Source organism: Leuresthes tenuis, unplaced genomic scaffold (genome assembly GCF_036924035.1).
Source record: "Leuresthes tenuis unplaced genomic scaffold, fLeuTen1.0.hap1 SCAF_46, whole genome shotgun sequence".
In the NCBI taxonomy this organism is placed as follows: domain Eukaryota; kingdom Metazoa; phylum Chordata; class Actinopteri; order Atheriniformes; family Atherinopsidae; genus Leuresthes; species Leuresthes tenuis.
Window position 1 is genome coordinate 356,791 of NW_027325400.1, and position 21,807 is coordinate 378,597.

A 21,807-nucleotide genomic window follows, 5' to 3' on the forward strand; every position below is an offset into this window, starting at 1 on the left:
AAGGTTTGAATGTCCGACCATAGTTTGTAAAAAGCGGGTAAGAAAAGGTTCAAATGCCTGACTATACACCATCAAAAGCGGGTGCGGAGATGTTCCGCTGTAAGACGGTGTGAATGTCCGACCATAGTTGGTAAAAAGCGGGTAAGAAAAGGTTTGAATATCCAACCAAACATAATCAAAAACGGGAGCATAGCTTTTCGACTGCAAGTAGGTGTGAATGTCAGATCATAATTTGCAAAAAGCTGATGAGAAAGGGTGAGAATGTCCGACTGCACACCATCAAATGCGGGAGCGGAGTTGTTCGGCTGTGAGTAGGTGTGAATCTCAGACCGTAATTTCTGAAAAATGTGTTAGAAAAGGTAAGAATGCCGGTCCATACATCATCAAATGCGAGAGAGGTGGTGTTCGGCTGCAAGTAGGTGTGAATGTCCAGCCATAATTACTCACAAACGGGTAAGAAAAGGTAGTATTGCCAGACCATACATGATCAAAACAGGGAGCGGAGGTGGTTCAGCTGCAAGAAGGTGTGAATGTCCAACTAAAGTTCAAATATATTAACAAAAGCGGGAGGAGAGGTCTTCGGATTAGAGTGGTTGAAATTTCCAACCATAATCTATAAAATGCGGTGAAAAAAAAAGGTGTGAAGGAATGAATTTTATAGCAAAATCCGAAATCATGCATAACTCCGCAAAAGGAACGTATTGCTCAACCAAAGGGATGCTTCTTTCTCATTCAGGGTAATATGAGGAACTTTATGCTTGATACATTTTAGACATGGATAACTATGAAGGACAAAGCAATTTTAAGTTGGTTTGAGCAAAGCAATTCATTTTATAGGAAAATCCGAAATCGTGCAGGACTCATGAAAGTAAGCTTATTCTCGGATTCCTGATCCTCCAGTGTTGCTCTATCCTATACTGCAAAATACAGCCTTGTTCTTTGTTGAAATCGATATAGACATTGATAAATATGAAGGACAAAGCAGTTTCCACTTTGTTTGAGTGAAGGAATTAATTTTATAGCAAAATCCCAAATCAAGCAGAACGTATGAAAATAAGCGTGTTTTCGGATTCCTGATCCTTCAGTGTTGCTATTTCTTCTACTGCAAAATACAATGTTGTTCTTTGTTTAAGTCAATCTAGACATTGATAAATATGAAGGACAAAGCAGTTTTAACATAGTTTGAGTAAAGGAATTCATTTTATACATAAAATCCCAAATCATGCAGAACGTATGAAAATAAGCTTATTCTCGGATTCCTGTTCCTTCAAGTGTTGCTCTTTCTACTACTGCAAAATACAATGTTGTTCTTTGTTGAAGTAAATCTAGACATTGATAAATATGAAGGAAAAAGCAGTTTTAACTTGGTTTGAGTGAAGGAATTCATTTTATACATAAAATCCCAAATCATGCAGAACGTATGAAAATAAGCTTATTCTCGGATTACTGATCCTTCAGTGTTGCTCTTTCTTCTACTGCAAAATCCAGTGTTGTTCTATGTTGAAGTCAATCTAGACATTGATAAATATGAAGGACAAAGCAGTTTTAACATAGTTTGAGTGAAGGCATTCATTTATAGTAAAATCAATAATCGTGCAGAACTCATGAAAATAAGCTTATTCTCGGATTCCTAAAACTTTTGATTTGCTCTTTCTTTACTGCAAAGTACAATGTTGTTCTTTGTTGAAGTCGATCTAGACATTGATAAATATGAAGGACAAAGCAGTTTTCACTTGGTTTGAGTGAAGGATTTGCAGCTGAAAACCTCCCGCTCCCGCTTTTGATTGTGTATAGTCGGAATTTCGAACCTTTTCTTACCCGGTTTTTAGAAATTATGGTTGGACATTCAGACCTTGCAGCCGAAGACCTCCATTCCCTCTTTTGATCATATATTGTCGGGCATTCGCACCTTGTCTTACCCGCTTTTTACAAACTATAGTGAGACATTCACACCTTGCAGCTGAACCACCTCAGCTCCCTGTTTTGATCATGTATGGTTTGGCAATACTACCTTTTCTTACCCGTTTGTGAGTAATTATGGCTGGACATTCACACATACTTGCAGTCGAACACCTCCGCTTCCGCTTTTGATGGTATATATTCGGGCATTCGAACATTTTCTTACCAGCTTTTTACCAACTATGGTCGGGGACATTCACACCTTCTTACAGCGGAACACCTCCACTCCCTCTTTTGATGGTGTATGTTTGGGCATTCGAACCTTTTCTTACCCGCTTTTTACAAACTATGCTCGGACATTCAAACCTTCTTGTAGCCGAACACATCCACTCCTGCTTTTGATGATGTATGGTTGGGCATTCAAACCTACTTGTTGCCCGCTTTTCATTAATTTTGGGTGGACATTCACACCTTGTCACAGCCAAACACCTCCGCTCCCTGTTTTGATCATGTATGGTTGGACATTCGCACCTTTTCTCACCCGCTTTTTGCCAACTATGGTCGGCTGTTCACAGCTTCCTCTCCACCATACTTGTATGGTGGGATATTCACACCCACTTGCATCCGAAGACCTTTTGTTGATATTTAGTTGGTCATTCGCAGCTTACCCGCTTTTGGCAAACTATGGCCTTCATGCAGCCAAACACCTCTGATCTCGCTTTTGATGATGTAAGGTTGGGCATTCAGACCTTGCTTCACCTGCTTTTCACCAAATATAGTCGGACATTCACACCTTCTTGCAGCCGAACACTTCCGCTCCACCTTTTAGTGTTCTATCAAACCTTTTTTTCACCGAATTTTATAGATTATGGTTGGAAATTCTCAACCACTCTCATCCGAAGACCTCTCCTCCCGCTTTTGTTAATATATTTGAACTTTAGTGAGACATTCACACCTTCTTGCAGCTGAACCACCTCCGCTCCCTGTTTTGATCATGTATGGTCTGGCAATACTACCTTTTCTTACCCGTTTGTGAGTAATTATGGCTGGACATTCACACCTACTTGCAGCCGAACACCACCTCTCTCGCTTTTGATGATGTATGGACCGGCATTCTTACCTTTTCTAAAACATTTTTCAGAAATTACGGTCGGAGATTCACACTTACTCACAGCCGAACAACTCCGCTCCCGCATTTGATGGTGTATAGTCGGGCATTCTCACCCTTTCTCATCAGCTTTTTGCAAATTATGATCTGACATTCACACCTGCTTTTGATATGATATGTATGGTTTGGCATTCGCACCTTTTCTTACCCATTTTTCAGTAATTATGGGTGGACATTCACACCTTCTTGCAGCTGAACACCTCCTCTCCCGCTATTGATTGTGTACAGTCGGGTATTTTAACCTTTTCTTACCCGCTTTTTACCAAATATGGTCGGACATTCACACCGTCTTACAGCGGAACACCTCTGCTCCCGCTTTTGATGGTGTATAGTCAGGCATTTGAACCTTTTCTTACCCGCTTTTTACAAACTATGGTCGGACATTCAAACCTTCTTGTAGCCGAAATCCTCCGCTCCCTCTTTTGATTATACATTGTTGGGCATTCGCACCTTATTTACAAACTATAGTCAGACATTCACACCTTGCAGCTGAGCCACCTCAGCTCCCTGTTTTGATAGTGTATGTTCGGGCATTCGAACCTATTTGATATTCGAAAATTTTCGCACCTTATCTTACCCGCTTTTTACAAACTATAGTCAGACATTCACACCTTGCAGCTGAACCACCTCCGCTCCCTGTTTTGATCATGTATGGTCTGGCAATACTACCTTTTCTTACCCGTTTGTGAGTAATTAATCCCAAAATATTGAGCATAAAATAAGTCTTTATGCTGATGATGTATTACTTTTCCTTCAGAACTCACAGACGTCTCTCAGTCACACGATCACACTCATAAATAAATTCTCAGCACTTTCTGACTACTCTATCAACTGGTCTAAGACCACAGTTCTGCCCATTAACTGTAGGGTCCATAATATACCTGCGATCACTTTACAGTCAGGAAATATTAGATATTTAGGCATAAACATTTCCTCCAGGCTCTCAGAGCTAACAAAGCTAAATTATGTGCAATTATTAAAGACAGTAGAGTACGATCTCTCGTTGGAAGTCCTTACCTATATCACTTATGGGGAGAGTTACATCCATTAAAATGATGATACTACCAAAAGTTAACTATTTGTTCTCAATGATCCCCATAAAACCATCTGCTACTTGGTTTAAGTCACTAGATTCATGCATCTCCAAATTTCTGTGGAAAAACAAACCACCACGTATTAGTTTAAAAACCCTACAGAAGACCAAGGACAGTGGTGGATTAGATTTACCTCATTTTCAGCACTATTCCTTAGACAATATGTTACAATATATATCAAAATGGTTTAAACCTTGTTGTTGTCACAGTTCCCAGAGACGTTGTAATCGTTGAGGATTCTATATTCACCCCCTCATTAGAGGCACGTAATGCAGATTGATGACACTGAATCTTCTTCTCTGTTCATTGCTGGCATCATTCCCAGCATCGTAAGTGTTCGTGGCATTGTTAGCCTCTTCTTCTGGATCTTGATATCGAGAATCCTTTTGTATTTCTGGTTTGTCAGTCCTCTGTCTTCGTTCACCGGAGTCTTTGTCTTTTTGTCCTTGAGTTTGGTGATTTTTTCTTCTTTTGATGCCTTGACACAATGTGACAGGTGATACCACGTGGGAGATCCTGTAACTTGGATTGCTGTCCCTGTGCTGCGAAATGGCTGTGCTGCTCAAATGGTCTCTCCTTCATCATGGTTACATGCTGCCATTCCGACATCTCGCCATTCCGACATGGGTCTCCAATTGTCGGAATGGCGACACTTAATTTTTTATCAAACGTCCCACCATTCCGACACTTTTTTCCTCCTATGGTCGGAATGGCGGTATGTTTTTTGTTTTTTTTAACATACCGCCATTCCAACAGTTCCTTTTAATAGCCTATTTTTTACCCAAAACATTTTGCACTAATGATATGATATGTTTGGCGCACAAGCTTTGCACATGCAGAGGCCACAGCCTCGCAAACAAACTTTAATAATCTATTATCAAAATCCCCTGAATTTCAAATATAAAAATACAGATATTAATGTAACTCTGGCGAGACTGAAACTGATTAAGCAGAAATACAGTGTCAGTGAGCTGTCACAGCAGCCAGCTGGAGCGGAGCTCTCCACAGAGCCCATGCGTCTTTTGCACGCTGTCATCATATGCAAAAGTAATAATTGCAATTACAGATATCACGGCTACTGCACAGGACACAGTTGCGAGCACTCTGCCTTGCCTTGCCAATAGGAGAAGATAGAAATGACAGCATAGAACGTATAAAACACAACAAAATGCAGTAAAAACGTTTATTCATGTTATTCACGTGATTTATGAGTACTCACTCCAATTTTGGGAAGCGCGGATGGGTTTTGCGCATTTGGCACAAACACACAGCCGCAACGGTTGTAGCTTTATACAGCCTGTTGATATCTTAAGGACCTAACTGGTCACACCTGGGACTAAATGTCATGTAGAGATTGTTTTTACATGACATTACAGCTGAACATATAGCTTTCATCCACAAACCAACGTGGGAGAGCCCGAAGACGCATGTGCCAGACGCACATAGGCATGCGTAAAACCAATTTTGACCACTTCATACTGTTTATTTGCTTTCTTTTAGTTAACTTTCGTTTCTTTTGGATTCTTGTGCGTGTTATGGAGCCGTTTTGGTCCATGTTTGTAAGCCTTTTTTTCCTGGATTAAATTTTCGGAAGTTGAAACAAGTGGCATTGGAGTGTGTGATTGAAAACCACCGCGGACTGCTTCTCCTCCTCCAGTTGCCGAGACTTTGTGTTTTTAATAACGCTTGTCTATAAACATGTTAAACATATAAATTGCATGAACAGAAAGAAGGGACTCACCTGTTGAGTAACACACATTTCCTTATACGGAAAGCCTTGTCGGAATGGTGGGACATTTGAACGTCAGAATAGCGGGATGTCGCAATGGTGGGATGTCGGAATGGTGGGACATTTGCATGTCGGAATGGTGGTATGTCGGAATGGTGGTATGTCGGAATGGTGGGATGTCGGAATAGCGGGATGTCGGAATGGCGGGATTTCGGAATGGGTGTTGCCACCCCCTTCATCATATACACAGTTATTTATACATCACCTTCCACCATGAAGCGTTGTCCCTTTTTGTTTCTCTCTTTGTTCTTAAAATGCTGTTATGCATGTCTAAACCAATCCATTAAATTAGATCATTTTGGCAGTAAAGCGATCTACAATGTGCTTGGTCGCAAAGCTGCTCATCTGTGGTAAACAGCTCTTCAGAAAGGCATTCTTCAATTGATTTCACTAATTCTATGTAATAATTTTGTGATTTCCTACAAAACTACACTTCTTCTCCCATCTGTCTGAGTATTTAATATTGTCTGGGTCCCGTTAAAACATGTATTTTTCCCATCTAATTCCTTGTTTGCTTTAAAACAAGTATTCCCCATTTTCTATCCCTTCAGTAGCCAACCAGTTTGTATGGAGTACACTGGAGCAACTTGACTGATCAGTAAAACACTGCTTTTGTTGTCACCGCAAGGCTTCCCCCGTCGGTTGTTTCACTGAGACACTACTGAGTAACTATAACTCAACACAGTTTATACACATAACATTCATATACATACTAACAAACAAACAAACAATTATTTATCGCAATTTTCTCATCTCTGTTTGAACGTACACCCAGGTAAATATTCCTGTAGTCTTCTCATACCGACTATGGACCCATTCATTGTTTAACTTCACTGTTTTGCAAATCCTAATTGAATATTACACATTGACATTGAACTTTACTTGATAAGCAGGTCTTCATTGCATTCAGCAGCCTATATGTGAGCATCTATGTGTAAGCTGTTCTTCTTTGCATTTATCAGCAGCAAGCAATTCTTCATTGCACATGCATATGAAAATAGTAAAACAATTCCAATGCGTTAGCGAAACCTTCTATATCAGGAGTGTCCATCATGATGCTGGGAATAGAACCTCTTTCCCAGAATAGTTCAACCTTCATTACTCAACTGATCATAACTCCGCAATGAGCACATTTCAAAGTATCATTCCTCTACATATATTCAAAAATCTATGTGTAAATGTTTAATATTTCTTATATTTGTTGATGTCATTCTGTGTGCATGTGGCCTAAACCCAATCTCTGTGTGGCAATTTTAATTTAAACAAGTTGAACTCTGCCTCTGATCATTTAAAAAAGGTGTGTACCAATATCAACCTTTCTCAGGTAATTACAGATCCTACAAAACCAAAGAGATCCTTCAAGGTTGTCCCTGATTGGCTCAATCTTAACAAATCAAAGGTAGAAAATCCGCAGTATCTGAACTTGGTGTTAGTTATCACTGCTCAATAGCCTGTATCAGAATTGCAAAAATGAAAACATTAGGTCCACGCTTGGTATCCAGATCCTGAAACATCTCCATGAGCAGGCTTTTTTTTAACTGATCTGTTGAATAGTTATATGACACTGTTAAAATCCCAGATGAAGATCTAGCACTTGACCATTTTTGTAAATCTTCTAATTCCATAGTTGATAAACACGCCCCTTTTAAAAAGTATAGAACTTAGAACAGGTCTATCCCTGGCTTTCGGCAGAACTGTCTTCTTTACTTTTTTTCCCCCTTGTCCTGTTCAGCATTATGTCAGAAGAAATGTAGTCTGAATACCTTTGATGCCAAACAGATTTGTTTTGCCAAGGGAAGTTTTATAAATGTAAAGCTCCCCTTGATGCCCATTTATTTATTTCTGTTTACAATATATGACATGAACTGAACTGAACCGGACCGGGGGACAAGGAAAGAAGAAGAGGAAAGAAGAGGAAACAGAACAAAAATAGAAACAAAAACCAGACAACCAGCTGCTACACCTGTAAAAAACAAAACAGACAACAATCCATGGCCTATGAGGGGAATCCAGCCTTAGCGCCACCAGGAGCACCTGAAAGCAGACAAGCAGAGAAAAAACAAACACACAAACAAACAAAAACAAGCACAAGAAGCGGCAATCGCATACAACACAGCTGTGGATATAGATGACCTGAGACGACATGATAATACATCAACTGCTTAGTGACCATGCTACTGGACTAATGAATGTGTGTGTGTGTGTGTGAGAACATGCAACACCCATGGCACAGGACCTACATGATAACCGTGCTTAGTTATGAGTGTATAAGCGTACAGGGCCACAATCCACAGCCCCCCCCCAAGCAATCAGAAGCAGGCAGAGAGGGCCACAAGACCCAGGCCACCAGCAGCCCCCACAGAGCACAGAACCCAGGCAGCCCACCGCAGGGGCAACCACGCATCCACCCAGAAGACTGCAGAGGAAGCCCCCGGAAAGAGCCCCCATAAGCATAGGGCAGAGGCACTCCGGGAACCAGGGGCAACAGCCCACCGACCCCGCCAGGCCCCAGCCGCCCAGACATGGGCCGTGCACTGGACCTGGGCCCCAGGAGCCCGAGCGTCCCCAAACCCCCCGGCAGAGGCCCCACCCAATACCCAGGAGGGCCAAGCGCCCCAGACAGCCACAAAGTGGGTCAGCGCCTGCCCCAGCGCCCCTGGCCAAGTGCCCTGGGAGTCAAGACGTGCCCACAGGTGGGTGAAGTCGCGAGCAGTGGGGAGAGGCAACGCTGATGCCCCATCGGGAGAAACACAGGCAGGCCAGGCGACAGCAAGTCCCAGATCCAGGCCCAATCATTACCACACACACTTTCACGTCCCATACATCCACACATCCACACATCCTACCTCCCTCGACTCTGCTGGGGTGTATTGCAGCGGGCACACCAGGAGGCCAGCAACCCCCCAGCCACCACAGACCCCGAACCAGCAGAACAATTAATTAATCCTCCTGGCCCCTCCTGCCCCGAGCAGACACCAGGAAGCAGGGGTGTGCGAAGAAGACCCCTCCCCTCACCCTTCTGGCTCTTCAATATTTTCTAATAGTGAGCAATTAAAATTGAGGGGCAGCCAAACTTGTAGAACTGGGAGCGCGGCACTCTGGGCAGCCTACATACCCAAAGAGCCCCGCCCACCAGATGCCACTCAGTGTAACCACCCCCCAAGACCTAATGTGTGTGTGTGAGTGTGTTTGATAAGTAGTAATGTCTAAGGTGTAATTAAAACAGGGGCAGGGAACTGCAGAGTGCAACCAAAGGGGACCACCTACGTGGCCCCATCCACTACACCCCACCGAACACACACGCCCCCAAAACCCTTCATGTGTGAGTGTGTGCTGTGTACAGGAGCCAGAAGGGAGAGGGGTATGGGGATATATACCGGGGGAGCTACTCTCCCCCAGAGAGGGCAGCCAGGGACTGGCTGCAATAGGCATCCCCGCTACCTGGGAGCCAACAATGGGCAGGAGGGCCTGATGTCCACCAGGCTCGGGGCCTGCAGCGACCATATTCCGGGAGCTACTGTACCCCCAGAAGGTACCCATCCCGCCCCACCCCACTCAACCCAACCCCACCCAGGAAGACCTCTACAAAAAACAAACAAACAAACCACCCGGTCACACCAGTCGCGGTAGCCCGGGCCTGAGACCCACCATCACCCAGCAACCCACCACCACCACTATGTGATAAAACTAATCAGAGGGGACCAGAGAGAATGAAATTCAGCCAATTGATGTTTTGAGGAGGCAGACATTGTTTCCATGCTAATATAATCTAAAAGAAAATTTCTAAACTGGTTAATACACAGATTGTTTTTCGCTTTCCAGTTCATGAGAATAGTTTTCTTTGCGATACATAACACTGTGACAACCATGTGTGCTGAGTTAATTTCCATGTTGATGTTGTCTAAGTCACCCAGTATGCACAGTGTGGGGCATGCAGGGATGCTACACTTTAGCCATGTTGATAGGTCCTCACAGACTTCAAGCCAGAACTTCTGGACAGGCGCAGAAAACCACAAAGTGTGTGCATAATCATCAGGTGTGTTATCTGTGCAATGTGAGCAGATGTTTGAGTGTGTTAGACCCATCCTGAACATCCTTTGTCCTGTATAGTGTGTTCTATGAAGGATTTTGTATTGTATGAGCTGTAAATTAGGATTTCGAGTCTTTATGAAGGTGTTCAAACATATTTGTGATTAGAAGCTATGACCAGAACTGATGGATAAATCTGCCTCCCATTTTGAGGATGGAAGAGACATTGTGTCATCTATCTTAGACAATAATTTATATATTTTTGATAGTAGTTTTGGGGTACAGCTGCTTAGAAATTCTGCTACCCTAGTCGGGGGTTGTAAGTCTGGTTGGTGGAGGATATATCCATCCATCCATCCATCATCTGCCGCTTATCCGGGGGTCGGGTCGCGGGGACAGCAGCTTGAGCAGAGAAACCCAGACGTCTCTGTCCCCGGCCACTTCCTCCAGCTCTTCCGGGGGGACCCCGAGGCGTTCCCAGGCCAGCCGAGAGACATAGTCTCTCCAACGTGTCCTGGGTCTCCCCCGGGGTCTCCTCCCAGTGGGGCGTGCCCGGAACACCTCCCCAGGGAGGCGCCCAGGGGGCATCCTAACCAGATGCCCGAGCCACCTCATCTGACTCCTCTCAATGCGGAGGAGCAGCGGTTCTACTCCGAGCCCCTCCCGGATGACTGAGCTTCTCACCCTATCTCTAAGGGAGAGCACAGACACCCTGCGGAGGAAACCCATTTTGGCCGCTTGTATTCGCGATCTTGTTCTTTCGGTCACTACCCACAACTCGTGACCATAGGTGAGGATGGGAACGTAGATTGACCAGTAAGTAGAGAGCTTCGCCTTCTGGCTCAGCTCCCTCTTCACAACGACGGGTCGGTGCAGAGCCTGCAACACTGCACGCGCCGCACCGATCCGCCCGTCAATCTCCCGCTCCATTCGTCCGTCACTCGTGAACAAGACCCCGAGATACTTGAACTCCTCCTCTTGGGGAAGGATCTCATTCCCGACCCGGAGAGAGCATTCCACCCTTTTCCGGCTGAGAACCATAGTCTCGGATTTGGAGGTGCTGATTCTCATCCCAGCCGCTTCACACTCGGCTGCGAATCACTCCAGTGAGAGCTGAAGGTCACGGCCTGACGACGCTAACAGAACCACATCATCTGCAAAAAGCAGAGACCCGATTCTGAGGTCGCCAAATGGGACACCCTCAACGCCCTGGCTCCGCCTAGAAATTCTGTCCATAAAAGTTAGGAACAGAATCGGTGACAAAGGGCAGCCCTGACGGAGTCCAACTCTCACCGGAAACGTATCCGACTTACTGCCGGCAATGCGGACCAAACTCTGGCACCGGTCATACAGAGACCGAACGGCCCCTATCAAGGGGTCCGGCACTCCATATTCCCGGAGCACCCCCCACAGGACTCCACGAGGGACACGGTCGAACGCTTTCTCCAAGTCCACAAAACACATGTAGACTGGTTGGGCGAACTCCCATGCACCCTCCAGGATCCTGCCGAGGGTATAGAGCTGGTCCACTGTTCCACGGCCAGGACGAAAGCCACACTGCATCTCCTGAATCCGAGGCTCGATTATCCGACGGATCCTCCTCTCCAATACCCCCGAATAGACCTTACCAGGGAGGCTGAGGAGTGTGATACCCCTATAGTTGGAACACACCCTCCGGTCCCCCTTTTTAAAGAGGGGCACCACCACCCCAATCTGCCAGTCCAGAGGCACTGTCCCCGATGTCCACGCGATACTGCAGAGGCGTGTCAGCCAAGACAGCCCTACAACATCCAGAGCCTTGAGAAACTCAGGACGGACCTCATCCACCCCCGGGGCCTTGCCACCGAGGAACTTTTTAACCACCTCGGCAACCTCAGCCCCAGAAATGGGAGGCCCCGTCTCCGAGCTCTCCGACTCTGCCTCTTCCGAGCACGTGTTGGTAGGATTGAGGAGTTCCTCGAAGTACTCCCCCCACCGACTCACAACATCCCTAGTTGAGGTCAGCAAAGCCCCGTCCGCACTGTAAACAGTGTTGACTGTGAGCCGCTTCCCCCCCCTGAGACGCCGGATGGTGGACCAGAATCTTTTCGAGGCCGTCCGGAAATCGTTCTCCATGGTCTCACCGAACTCCTCCCAGGCCCGAGTTTTTGCCTCAGCAACCGCCAAAGCCGCGGCCCGTCTGGCCCGTCGGTACATATCAGCTTCTTCCAGGGTCCCACTGGCCAAAAAGGCCCGATAGGACTCCTTCTTCAGCTTGACGGCTTCCCTCACCAGGTCTGGGCCTGCCAGGTCTGATCGGCATCCTCCCCCACCAGCGGAGCCAACTCACCACCAGGTGGTGATCAGTTGACAGCTCCACCCCTCTTTTCACCCGAGTGTCCAGGACATACGGCCGCAAGTCCGATGATACAACCACAAAGTCGATCATCGAACTGCGGCCAAGGGTGTCCTGGTGCCAAGTGCACATATGGACACCCTTATGCCTGAACATGGTGTTCGTTATGGACAGTCTATGACTGGCACAGAAGTCCAACAACATAACACCACTCTGATTCAGATCGGGGGGGCCGTTCCTCCCAATCACACCCCTCCAGGTCTCACTGTCATTGCCCACGTGAGCATTGAAGTCCCCCAGCAGAATGAGGGAGTCTCCGGTAGGAGCATTCTCCAGTGCCTCCCCCAGAGACTCCAAAAAGGGTAGGTACTCTGAACTGCTGTTTGGCGCATAGGCACAAACAACAGTCAGGACTCGTCCCCCCACCCAAGGCGGAGGGAGGCTACCCTCTCGTTCACTGGGGTAAACCCCAATGTACTGGCACACAGCCGGGGGGCAATAAGTATGCCCACACCTGCTCTTTGCCTCTCACCACGGGCAACTCCAGAGTGGAAGAGAGTCCAACCCCTCTCAAGAGTACTGGTTCCAGATCCCAAGCCGTGCGTCGAGGTGAGTCCGACTATATCTAACGGTCTGATCAAGTTTCAACAATAAACAACAAACTTTGTATTATGAGAAAGAACCAGACTCATTCTTTAGGAATCCGAAAATAAGCTCTATTTTACGAGTTATGCACGAATTCGGATTCTCCTATAAAACGAATTCCTTAACTCAAACCAAGTTAAGACTGCTTTGTCCTTCATATTTATTCATGTCTAATCAAGTTTCAATGATAAACAACGTTGTACTTTGTAGAATGAGAAAGAACTTCTTCAGCAATAAGCATCTCTCGACAAATGACGAAATACAGATTTTGCTATAAAATTAATTGCTATCAGCCTGACTTAAAACTGTTTGTCTTCCTTATTTATCCACTTCAAATCAAGCTCTCTCCGGGTCGGGAATGAGATCCTTCCCCAAGAAGAGGAGTTCAAGTATCTCGGGGTCTTGTTCACGAGTGACGGACGAATGGAGCGGGAGATTGACGGGCGGATCGGTGCGGCGCCTGCAGTGTTGCAGGCTCTGCACCGACCCGTCGTTGTGAAGAGGGAGCTGAGCCAGAAGGCGAAGCTCTCTACTTACTGGTCAATCTACGTTCCCATCCTCACCTATGGTCACGAGTTGTGGGTAGTGACCGAAAGAACAAGATCGCGAATACAAGCGGCCGAAATGGGTTTCCTCCGCAGGGTGTCTGGGCTCTCCCTTAGAGATAGGGTGTACAAGCTCTCCCGCTTTTGATGATGTATGGACCGGCATTCTTACCTTTTCAGACCTGGCAGGCCCAAACGTATTGTGAGGGAGGGGTCTTCTTCGCACAACCCTGCTTCCTGGTGTCTGCTCGGGGCAGGAGGGGCCAGGAGGATTAATTAATTGTTCTGCTGGTTCGGGGTCTGTGGTGGCTGGGGGGTTGCTGGCCTCCTGGTGTGCCCGCTGCAATACACCCCAGCAGAGTCGAGGGAGGTAGGATGTGTGGATGTGTGGATGTATGGGACGTGAAAGTGTGTGTGGTAATGATTGGGCCTGGATCTGGGACTTGCTGTCGCCTGGCCTGCCTGTGTTTCTCCCGATGGGGCATCAGCGTTGCCTCTCCCCACTGCTCGCGACTTCACCCACCTGTGGGCACGTCTTGACTCCCAGGGCACTTGGCCAGGGGCGCTGGGGCAGGCGCTGACCCACTTTGTGGCTGTCTGGGGCGCTTGGCCCTCCTGGGTATTGGGTGGGGCCTCTGCCGGGGGGTTTGGGGGCGCTCGGGCTCCTGGGGCCCAGGTCCAGTGCACGGCCCATGTCTGGGCGGCTGGGGCCTGGCGGGGTCGGTGGGCTGTTGCCCCTGGTTCCCGGAGTGCCTCTGCCCTATGCTTATGGGGGCTCTTTCCGGGGGCTTCCTCTGCAGTCTTCTGGGTGGATGCGTGGTTGCCCCTGCGGTGGGCTGCCTGGGTTCTGTGCTCTGTGGGGGCTGCTGGTGGCCTGGGTCTTGTGGCCCTCTCTGCCTGCTTCTGATTGCTTGGGGGGGGGGCTGTGGATTGTGGCCCTGTACGCTTATACACTCATAACTAAGCACGGTTATCATGTAGGTCCTGTGCCATGGGTGTTGCATGTTCTCACACACACACACACACATTCATTAGTCCAGTAGCATGGTCACTAAGCAGTTGATGTATTATCATGTCGTCTCAGGTCATCTATATCCACAGCTGTGTTGTATGCGATTGCCGCTTCTTGTGCTTGTTTTTGTTTGTTTGTGTGTTTGTTTTTTCTCTGCTTGTCTGCTTTCAGGTGCTCCTGGTGGCGCTAAGGCTGGATTCCCCTCATAGGCCATGGATTGTTGTCTGTTTTGTTTTTTACAGGTGTAGCAGCTGGTTGTCTGGTTTTTGTTTCTATTTTTGTTCTGTTTCCTCTTCTTTCCTCTTCTTCTTTCCTTGTCCCCCGGTCCGGTTCAGTTCAGTTCATGTCATATATTGTAAACAGAAATAAATAAATGGGCATCAAGGGGAGCTTTACATTTATAAAACTTCCCTTGGCAAAACAAATCTGTTTGGCATCAAAGGTATTCAGACTACAATTCTTCTGACATAATGCTGAACAGGACAAGGGGAAAAAAAAGTAAAGAAGACAGTTCTGCCGAAAGCCAGGGATAGACCTGTTCTAAGTTCTATACTTTTTAAAAGGGGCGTGTTTATCAACTATGGAATTAGAAGATTTACAAAAATGGTCAAGTGCTAGATCTTCATCTGGGATTTTAACAGTGTCATATAACTATTCAACAGATCAGTTAAAAAAAAGCCTGCTCATGGAGATGTTTCAGGATCTGGATACCAAGCGTGGACCTAATGTTTTCATTTTTGCAATTCTGATACAGGCTATTGAGCAGTGATAACTAACACCAAGTTCAGATACTGCGGATTTTCTACCTTTGATTTGTTAAGATTGAGCCAATCAGGGACAACCTTGAAGGATCTCTTTGGTTTTGTAGGATCTGTAATTACCTGAGAAAGGTTGATATTGGTACACACCTTTTTTAAATGATCAGAGGCAGAGTTCAACTTGTTTAAATTAAAATTGCCACACAGAGATTGGGTTTAGGCCACATGCACACAGAATGACATCAACAAATATAAGAAATATTAAACATTTACACATAGATTTTTGAATATATGTAGAGGAATGATACTTTGAAATGTGCTCATTGCGGAGTTATGATCAGTTGAGTAATGAAGGTTGAACTATTCTGGGAAAGAGGTTCTATTCCCAGCATCATGATGGACACTCCTGATATAGAAGGTTTCGCTAACGCATTGGAATTGTTTTACTATTTTCATATGCATGTGCAATGAAGAATTGCTTGCTGCTGATAAATGCAAAGAAGAACAGCTTACACATAGATGCTCACATATAGGCTGCTGAATGCAATGAAGACCTGCTTATCAAGTAAAGTTCAATGTCAATGTGTAATATTCAATTAGGATTTGCAAAACAGTGAAGTTAAACAATGAATGGGTCCATAGTCGGTATGAGAAGACTACAGGAATATTTACCTGGGTGTACGTTCAAACAGAGATGAGAAAATTGCGATAAATAATTGTTTGTTTGTTTGTTAGTATGTATATGAATGTTATGTGTATAAACTGTGTTGAGTTATAGTTACTCAGTAGTGTCTCAGTGAAACAACCGACGGGGGAAGCCTTGCGGTGACAACAAAAGCAGTGTTTTACTGATCAGTCAAGTTGCTCCAGTGTACTCCATACAAACTGGTTGGCTACTGAAGGGATAGAAAATGGGGAATACTTGTTTTAAAGCAAACAAGGAATTAGATGGGAAAAATACATGTTTTAACGGGACCCAGACAATATTAAATACTCAGACAGATGGGAGAAGAAGTGTAGTTTTGTAGGAAATCACAAAATTATTACATAGAATTAGTGAAATCAATTGAAGAATGCCTTTCTGAAGAGCTGTTTACCACAGATGAGCAGCTTTGCGACCAAGCACATTGTAGATCGCTTTACTGCCAAAATGATCTAATTTAATGGATTGGTTTAGACATGCATAACAGCATTTTAAGAACAAAGAGAGAAACAAAAAGGGACAACGCTTCATGGTGGAAGGTGATGTATAAATAACTGTGTATATGATGAAGGGGGTGGCAACACCCATTCCGAAATCCCGCCATTCCGACATCCCGCTATTCCGACATCCCACCATTCCGACATACCACCATTCCGACATACCACCATTCCGACATGCAAACGTCCCACCATTCCGACATCCCACCATTGCGACATCCCGCTATTCTGACGTTCAAATGTCCCACCATTCCGACAAGGCTTTCCGTATAAGGAAATGTGTGTTACTCAACAGGTGAGTCCCTTCTTTCTGTTCATGCAATTTATATGTTTAACATGTTTATAGACAAGCGTTATTAAAAACACAAAGTCTCGGCAACTGGAGGAGGAGAAGCAGTCCGCGGTGGTTTTCAATCACACACTCCAATGCCACTTGTTTCAACTTCCGAAAATTTAATCCAGGAAAAAAAGGCTTACAAACATGGACCAAAACGGCTCCATAACACGCACAAGAATCCAAAAGAAACGAAAGTTAACTAAAAGAAAGCAAATAAACAGTATGAAGTGGTCAAAATTGGTTTTACGCATGCCTATGTGCGTCTGGCACATGCGTCTTCGGGCTCTCCCACGTTGGTTTGTGGATGAAAGCTATATGTTCAGCTGTAATGTCATGTAAAATCAATCTCTACATGACATTTAGTCCCAGGTGTGACCAGTTAGGTCCTTAAGATATCAACAGGCTGTATAAAGCTACAACCGTTGCGGCTGTGTGTTTGTGCCAAATGCGCAAAACCCATCCGCGCTTCCCAAAATTGGAGTGAGTACTCATAAATCACGTGAATATCATGAATAAACGTTTTTACTGCATTTTGTTGTGTTTTATACGTTCTATGCTGTCATTTCTCTCTTCTCCTATTGGCAAAGCAAGGCAGAGTGCTCGCAACTGTGTCCTGTGCAGTAGCCGTGATATCTGTAATTGCAATTATTACTTTTGCATATGATGACAGCGTGCAAAAGACGCATGGGCTCTGTGGAGAGCTCCGCTCCAGCTGGCTGCTGTGACAGCTCACTGACACTGTATTTCTGCTTAATCAGTTTCAGTCTCGCCAGAGTTACATTAATATCTGTATTTTTATATATGAAATTCAGGGGATTTTGATAATAGATTATTAAAGTTTGTTTGCGAGGCTGTGGCCTCTGCATGTGCAAAGCTTGTGCGCCAAACTTTAGGGCGTATTTGCGCCGGCATATCATTAGTGCAAAATGTTTTGGGTAAAAAATAGGCTATTAAAAGGAACTGTCGGAATGGCGGTATGTTAAAAAAAACAAAAAACATACTGCCATTCCGACCATAGGAGGAAAAAAGTGTCGGAAAAGTGTGGGACGTTTGATAAAAAATTAAGTGTCGCCATTCCGACAATTGGAGACCCATGTCGGAATGGCGAGATGTCGGAATGGCAGCATGTAACCATGATGAAGGAGAGACCATTTGAGCAGCACAGCCATTTCGCAGCACAGGGACAGCAATCCAAGTTACAGGATCTCCCACGTGGTATCACCTGTCACATTGTGTCAAGGCATCAAAAGAAGAAAAAATCACCAAACTCAAGGACAAAAAGACAAAGACTCCGGTGAACGAAGACAGAGGACTGACAAACCAGAAATACAAAAGGATTCTCGATATCAAGATCCAGAAGAAGAGGCTAACAATGCCACGAACACTTACGATGCTGGGAATGATGCCAGCAATGAACAGAGAAGAAGATTCAGTGTCATCAATCTGCATTACGTGCCTCTAATGAGGGGGTGAATATAGAATCCTCAACGATTACAACGTCTCTGGGAACTGTGACAACAACAAGGTTTAAACCATTTTGATATATATTGTAACCTATTGTCTAAGGAATAGTGCTGAAAATGAGGTAAATCTAATCCACCACTGTCCTTGGTCTTCTGTAGGGTTTTTAAACTAATACGTGGTGGTTTGTTTTTCCACAGAAATTTGGAGATGCATGAATCTAGTGACTTAAACCAAGTAGCAGATGGTTTTATGGGGATCATTGAGAACAAATAGTTAACTTTTGGTAGTATCATCATTTTAATGGATGTAACTCTCCCCATAAGTGATATAGGTAAGGACTTCCAACGAGAGATCGTCCTCTACTGTCTTTAATAATTGCACATAATTTAGCTTTGTTAGCTCTGAGAGCCTGGAGGAAATGTTTATGCCTAAATATCTAATATTTCCTGACTGTAAAGTGATCGCAGGTATATTATGGACCCTACAGTTAATGGGCAGAACTGTGGTCTTAGACCAGTTGATAGAGTAGTCAGAAAGTGCTGAGAATTTATTTATGAGTGTGATCGTGTGACTGAGAGACGTCTGTGAGTTCTGAAGGAAAAGTAATACATCATCAGCATAAAGACTTATTTTATGCTCAATATTTTGGGATTAATTACTCACAAACGGGTAAGAAAAGGTAGTATTGCCAGACCATACATGATCAAAACAGGGAGCGGAGGTGGTTCAGCTGCAAGGTGTGAATGTCTGACTATAGTTTGTAAAAAGCGGGTAAGATAAGGTGCGAATGCCCGACAATGTATGATCAAAAGAGGGAGCGGAGGGTTTTGGCTACAAGAAGGTTTGAATATCCGACCATAGTTTGTAAAAAGCGGGTAAGAAAAGGTTACCATACATCATCAAAAGCAGGAGTGGATGTGTTCGGCTACAAGAAGATTTGAATGTCCATCAATAATTGCTTTAAAACATGAAAGAAAATTTTCGAATATCAAACCGCACATGATCATAAGCGGGAGAGGAGTTGTTCAGCTGCAAGAAGGTGTGAATGTCCACCCATAATTACTGAAAAATGGGTAAGAAAAGGTGAAAATGCCCAACCACACATCATCAAAAGCAGGAGTGGATGTGTTCGGCTACAAGAAAGTTTGAATGTCCGACCATAGTTTGTAAAAAGCGGGTAAGAAAAGGTTCGAATGCCCGAACATAGACCATCAAAAGAGGGAGCGGAGGTGTTCCGCTGTAAGAAGGTGTAAATGTCCGACCATAGTTGGTAAAAAACGGGTAAGAAAAGGTTAAAATACCCGACTGTACACAATCAATAGGGGGAGCGGAGTTGTTTGGCTACAAGAAGGTGTGAAAGTCCGACCACGGTTTGTAAAAAGCGGGTAAGAAAAGGTTCGAATGCCCGAATATATATCATCAAAAGTGGAAGTGGATGTGTTCGGCTGCAAGAAGGTGTGAACGTCCGACCAAAGTTTGTAAAAAGCAGTTAAGAAAAGGTTCGAATATCCAACCAAACATAATCAAAAGCGGGAGCAGAGCTGTTCGACTGCAAGTAGGTGTGAATGTCAGATCATAATTTGCAAAAAGCTGATGAGAAAGGGTGAGAATGCCCGGTTATACACCATCAAATGCGGGAGCGGAAGTGTTCGGCTGTGAGTAGGTGTGAATGTCCAACCATAATTGCTGAAAAATGTGTTAGAAGAGACTAGAATGCCGGACAAGACATCATCAAATGCGGGAGCGGAGTTGTTCGGCTGTGAGTAGGTGTGAATCTCCGAGCATAGTTTGTAAAAAGGGGGTAAGAATAGGTTCGAATGCCCGAACATACACTATCAAAACCGGGAGCTGAGGTGGCTCAGCTGCAAGGTGTGAATGTCTGACTATAGTTTGTAAATAAGGTGCGAATGCCCAACAATGTATAATCAAAAGAGGGAGCGGAGGTTTTCGGCTACAAGAAGGTTTGAATGTCCGACCATAGTTTGTAAAAAGCGGGTAAGAAAAGGTTCAAATGCCTGACTATACACCATCAAAAGCGGGAGCAGAGGTGTTCCGCTGTAAGACGGTGTGAATGTCCGACCATATTTGGTAAAAAGCGGGTAAGAAAAGGTTAAAATACCCGACTGTACACAATCAATAGCGGGAGAGGAGGTGTTCAGCTGCAAGAAGGTGTGAATGTCCACCCATAATTACTGAAAAATGGGTAAGAAAAGGTGCGAATGCCAAACCATACATTATCAAAAGCAGGTGTGAATGTCAGATCATAATTTGCAAAAAGCTGATGAGAAAGGGTGAGAATGCCCGACTATACACCATCAAATGCGGGAGCGGAGTTGTTCGGCTGTGAGTAAGTGTGAATCTCCGACCATAATTGCTGAAAAATGTGTTAGAAAAGGTAAGAATGCCGGTCCATACATCATCAAAAGCGGGAGAGGTGGTGTTCGGCTACAAGAAAGTTTGAATGTCCGACCATAGTTTGTAAAAAGCGGGTAAGAAAAGGTTCGAATGCCCGAACATAGACCATCAAAAGAGGGAGCGGAGGTGTTCCGCTGTAAGAAGGTGTAAATGTCCGACCATAGTTGGTAAAAAACGGGTAAGAAAAGGTTAAAATACCCGACTGTACACAATCAATAGGGGGAGCGGAGTTGTTTGGCTACAAGAAGGTGTGAAAGTCCGACCACGGTTTGTAAAAAGCGGGTAAGAAAAGGTTCGAATGCCCGAATATATATCATCAAAAGTGGAAGTGGATGTGTTCGGCTGCAAGAAGGTGTGAACGTCCGACCAAAGTTTGTAAAAAGCAGTTAAGAAAAGGTTCGAATATCCAACCAAACATAATCAAAAGCGGGAGCAGAGCTGTTCGACTGCAAGTAGGTGTGAATGTCAGATCATAATTTGCAAAAAGCTGATGAGAAAGGGTGAGAATGCCCGGTTATACACCATCAAATGCGGGAGCGGAAGTGTTCGGCTGTGAGTAGGTGTGAATGTCCAACCATAATTGCTGAAAAATGTGTTAGAAGAGACTAGAATGCCGGACAAGACATCATCAAATGCGGGAGCGGAGTTGTTCGGCTGTGAGTAGGTGTGAATCTCCGAGCATAGTTTGTAAAAAGGGGGTAAGAATAGGTTCGAATGCCCGAACATACACTATCAAAACAGGGAGCTGAGGTGGCTCAGCTGCAAGGTGTGAATGTCTGACTATAGTTTGTAAATAAGGTGCGAATGCCCAACAATGTATAATCAAAAGAGGGAGCGGAGGTTTTCGGCTACAAGAAGGTTTGAATGTCCGACCATAGTTTGTAAAAAGCGGGTAAGAAAAGGTTCAAATGCCTGACTATACACCATCAAAAGCGGGAGCAGAGGTGTTCCGCTGTAAGACGGTGTGAATGTCCGACCATATTTGGTAAAAAGCGGGTAAGAAAAGGTTAAAATACCCGACTGTACACAATCAATAGCGGGAGAGGAGGTGTTCAGCTGCAAGAAGGTGTGAATGTCCACCCATAATTACTGAAAAATGGGTAAGAAAAGGTGCGAA